The sequence below is a fragment of the Triticum aestivum genome, chromosome 3A (genome assembly GCF_018294505.1).
Source record: "Triticum aestivum cultivar Chinese Spring chromosome 3A, IWGSC CS RefSeq v2.1, whole genome shotgun sequence".
NCBI lineage: Eukaryota > Viridiplantae > Streptophyta > Magnoliopsida > Poales > Poaceae > Triticum > Triticum aestivum.
Window position 1 is genome coordinate 635694340 of NC_057800.1, and position 5550 is coordinate 635699889.

Here is a 5550-nt window from a genome sequence, read left to right on the forward strand (position 1 = left end):
TTTATGGACCATAATGGGCCGGCCCAGCTAAAGGCCCACGAGATTTTGCGGACCGTAATGGGCTGGCCCAGCTAAAGGCCCACAAGATTTTGCGGGCCATAATGGGCCGGCCCAGGTAAAGGCCCACAAGATTTTTGTGTGCCATAATGGGCCGGCCCAGGTAAAGCCCACAAGATTCTTGCGGGTCATAATGGGCCGGCCCAGCTAAAGGCCCACGAGATTTCGCCGACATTAATGGGCTGGCCCAGCTGTAGGCCCACAAGATTTTGAGGACCCTAATAGGCCGACCCATTAACTGGCTGCCATGTTTTGGGCCAAATGCCGGCCCATATTTGATCCGGTCCATTAATGGCCTGCCACGCTCCGGGCCTAATAGTGGCCCATATGAGATCCGGCCCGTTAAAAGCCTACCACGTTCTGGGCCAAATTACGGCCCAGATCAGGTCCGGCCCTTTAAGAGGCTTTGGGCTCAATTATGGCCCATATCAGATTCGGCCCGTCAACTGGACACTATGCTTTTGGGCCCACTTGCTAAAGGCCCACTTAGTAATTCGGCCTGATATTAGTTTTGGCCTGTTAAGGGCCCGTTTAACATTTCGGCCCTATATTAATTTCGGCCTGTTAAAAGCCAGTCATATAGTTGGGCCTAACTACGGCCCTGTTTGCATCCGGCCTGCTCGCAGCCGATATCTGATTGGGCCAAACAAGGACCGAGACAATTTTGGCCTGTTAAAAGCCCGTGATTTGATTCGCACAATCATGGGCCGGGGTTCATTTCATGCTGCTGCGTAACTAGTATGAATTAAGAACAAAGCTACTCTATACAATAAAGAAATTACGGCATAGTAACTTAGAATAAACCTACACTATACAATAAAGGGTTTAAGGTATATTACATCCACTGGGCATCGAAGTTCGCCACCAGTGATCATAAAGCGCAACGTAGAAGCAGATTACAAAAACTGGGCACCATTGCAGCGTAACAAAATAATACTGAACCGAGACCACTTCCAAGACAGTTCAAGAAAGGTTAGCCTTGCGGGGGAACTGCTGCGCAAGCTGCTGAGCAAGGCTGTGAGACCGGCCTAGCATGTCGGTCATAGCTTCCAGGTGTAGCTGTTTAGCGATGAGGTTCTCATTGGTGTTCTCCGCAATCTTTCTTAGAGATAGGACTTCAAGTCGAAGTTGAGTTGCAGAATGCCTTTCTGCTAGAACTTGGGACTGAAGAAGTCGAACTGATTCAGACAACGAATTCTGTGAGCTTGTCTGACTGTTAGTGTCAAGTAACTTGAACACTGCATCAAGACAAGACTTTGGGGTTGTCTCGCTATCTTCAAGATGTTTTGCCTTCTTTGCTGCAATATATGTTGGGTTTGTCTCACAGCCTTCAGCAGACTTGTGCATGCCATCAGGCATATCACCCTGAAACAAAGCAGAGAGATGACAGGTTTTCCACGTGTATAAACAAAGATGATAACTGTTCTGTCAATTCTATCCAATTTCAAATTAGAAAATAAAGAGTATGTTCAAAATATCAATAGCATAATTTGGCATTGTTCATAATGCGGGGAGCTTCACCACACTACTGGATTACCATGTCAACATAACAAGCATAGATGAAGGGCAAAGAAAATCATTGTATCTATTTTGGATAATGTGCATGGCATGTTGTTCATATCATCAGCCACATCAGTAAGATAAAACAGGAGATGACAAGGTGCAAACGTGGGCTGCTTCACCACACACTGGATTATAGATCCACAAAAACAAGCATACATATAGGGAGTATTAAGTAATGTGCATGGTATGAATAAGGAATTTGGTTTTACAAGTAAAACTTAGAACTTACGGTTCTTACGAACATGCATTTTGGTAGAAACAGCAAACTAAACAGCAGTAAACGATAGGGAGTATGAGCAAATTAAACAGCAGTTGAGGATAAAGGCTTTAGAAGGACTGACTTACATTAACAGTTAACACCGGCTTTATAATGCCCTTCTCCATGTCAAGGGAAGGATAACTCAAGAATTTCAGCACAGAATCTTCTTCATAAGCATTGCCTGTACTCTACATTTTGTAGAGAGTAATTATAGATATGATAATACTGGAAGGGGTAGAGGATAATGAAGATAAGATGCAGATTGATGCTACATAATCAACTACCAATCCCTGGAAGTACAAGCGTTACAGGACAAAATGTACTGACAAGAGCAATGGGCTACACTTCTGCACTGGCATTGTCTGTGTATTCTACTTGTTGGTAAGATTAAATATAGATCTGATCTTTTTTAGTAAATGGTGGGCGAGGGAGATAAGATGCAGAATGCTACAAAATGAACCAATCCCTCTTCCCATAATACAAGAGTGTTTTGAACACTGGTGTACTGTACAAAACGTTCTTATATTATGGGACGGAGGGAGTAGCTGTTAATGTAAGTACAGTGATAGACCACGTTCAGTCCTTACAAGAGGACTGCAGAGCTAAACCTCTTCAAAAGCATTGGGTTGATTCTAAATTTATGTAAGAGTCCATACGGATCTTATAATGTCCACCAAATGGACGATTACGAGGCTAACATGTGCAGTGATGCTACATAATCAAACAGCTATGAAAGTAAATATGGTCATACAGGGCAAGAGGTACTCACAAGAGCAATGCAGTGTGCAGTATAGTTGCGAGATTCTGTGGTCCCTTGAGAACGAATGTTCTTCTGCTAACAGTTTTCGTACAAGTGAGACATTAAGGCAAATGCAGAAATGTAGTTCAAATTGTGATGTGATATCATAGACAGTACCTTACGCTGCAGCCGAGACCAATGTGTAACAAGATTATTCCAGTCACCGTCGGATAAATGTAGCACCGGAGACTTTACAGAAATTTCGTTCAGAGGCTTGCCATCGAAGTGCGCTTGCCTCAGGTAGGAACGATACTTCATCAACGAGTGCTTGAAAAGCGCAACCAACCCTTGCTCGTCATCACAATCCAGTTTGCGCCTCGCCTATTTAAAAGAATGAAATCTTGTGTCTTCTGTCAGCAGAAACATATGCAGTAATGACCATGAATAACATTAGTACATTACTTACGCGTAAGTTGCGGAGGAAGACTGGAAATTGTTCTGTGTCTGCGGTATAATCTTTCCATGAAGGAAAGATGCGCACAAAGTTCCTGACAACAACATAAGCTTCGTCTTCTAAACTGGGAAGAAATGGAACAGGGGTCCTATTTGCTGCAATTGGGGCTCTCTCTGGTTCGAAAAGGGATTTGGCAACTGGATTTGGTGTACTCTTTGCTGGAATGGGGGTTTTGCGTCGTACAGCTGGTGCTATGTCAACTGGCATAATCATACTGTTTGCTGCAGTTGGGGTCTGCTGAGTTGGGGCATCAGAAATGACCAGTGTAGTAGGGCTAGAGTCTGCTAGAGTTGGGGTATTTTGTGGGTCAGGTGATATTGCAACTACACCTAATGGGCTATTTGATTTATCAGGTGCCACTACCTTTTCCAAATACTTTGCTTGTGCTCCTCCACGATCAGCAATCGCCCTCTTCCTTTTGAACGTCTGATACACAAGAACAACATTTGAATGGATAAATATGGTATGATGACAGATGGAATATGTACTGAAAATGGATAGGCAGGGCGTATTCACATACACGATGCGTAAACTAAGCTAATGGCAGTTCAACAAAGTAGAAGCAATGCAAAGCATCAGTTGCAAGATATGTGCGAGCAATGTAACCTTGGAAAGTTAGAGCAAGTACCTTGATGGGTGAATAAGATAGGGCATCTTCCTCTGACTCCTCCACTAGGGAGCTACATTGACTTAGGTCTCCCTCTAGCTCAGAATCACTGTTAGGATCATATTCTGAGCATGAATCTGTAGGTGGAGAGTGTTTGCATTGCATTGCATCCAGACTTGATTTCAGTCCCTTAATGCCAAGTTTGACAGCCATGGCATTGTTCTGCTTTATTCTTTTCATGCGCGCAAGCTCATAATCATTATGATGCTGTTCAGAATCTGAGATTCATGAAAACATAAAAAGTAGTCAGATTATCTATGGAATGCATTGCGGTTTCAACTCGGAGAGTGTCTCCCTATAAACCCCTGCATATGCAAAGTTCACCTCCCCAACCGTGCTGACCAGACCACACACAGAGATACACACCCGAGCGGCGAACATGCATTTTCGAAACTAATTTAGGAACATTTAGCTGACCAATTAAACAACTCTGTTTTAATAATATCAGATTCGTATTTGAACAACTAAGCTTGTTTAGCTTGATGGGTGGAGCAGTGTTATTATGAAACGAAGCACGTATTCTGATCGTATAGTGATCATAAAAGGGGGAACTCTAAGCATATATTTTTTAGCAAAAGAGTGTTTCCCCTCTGATTTCTATTAAAGAAACCACCACGGAACCAACATGATCAATTAAACCCTAAGCATGATCAATTAAACCGTATTATGGCTGTGCCATGGCAGATTTGAAGCTGCAAACCGGAGAAATGATATTTAGCATCCATTGTTTGCTTCGAACTAAGAACTAAATTCTAAGAGCTGAAAAGAAAGTAGAGTAACCAAGTTAAGATCTATTTTCTGGTTGAGATCAAAAAGTTGAGGAGATATGAAGTACCACCTCTCTTGCGGCGCCGTGTAGGCATCGGGGGTGCGATGGCTGTCGGTGGCGTTGAAGCAGATCTGCGACGGTAGACGGGTGCATCGGGGGATAAGTCCCGTTGCGGTGGAAGAGAAGGTCGTGTGAGCGGCCCCGGCAAAGAGGACGACGGCGCCGATGAAGCGAGAGGACGCGATGCAAGGCTATTGGTCCGTCGCCGTGGATGAGAAACGTCCATCTCTAGCAGTGGACGACGCGGTCTTGGTAGGCGCTCCGGCATGGTGGAGGACGGTGGCGATGGATGTGGTGGAGGACGGCGGCGATGGATGGGGTGGCGGACGGAGGCTGGTGTGGGAATGGGGTGTTCTAGCGCGGACGGTGTATGAATGGGAAAATGGAGGGAGAGGTACGGGGAACCATGTTTTTGGGACGCGCCTGTCTGAAATATGGGAAAGTTACGAACTTATCCCCCGTTTCAAATTTGGACGTCTCGTCGGTTGGGGATAGGACGGTAATCTCGCATCTCCCAAATATTTGCCGGTAACTATTTCGGGCGAGGAGAGGGTGTTTTGCCGCCCACGGTTGGCGCCCATGGTGTATGAACGGGGCTGACAGGTAGGGCGGTTGTGTCACGTCTGATGGAAGTTACACATCTGCCCCTATTTAAAATATTAGCCTACATCTATTTCGGACGAGGAGAGTTTGTTTTGCCGCCCACCGTGTATGAATGGGGAATGGAGGGAGAAACAGAGGTCTTTCGGACGAGCTTGAATCAAATGAGTTTTGCCGCCCATGTTTGACGCCCACCGTGTCGGAATGGGCTCAGAGGCGGTCGTGTCACGTCTAATTGAAGTTACTAACCTACCCCTATTTAGAGCAGTGGAAATCGGGCCGATGGATTGTCCGTGTAATGGGTAGACAGTAATTTCCATCT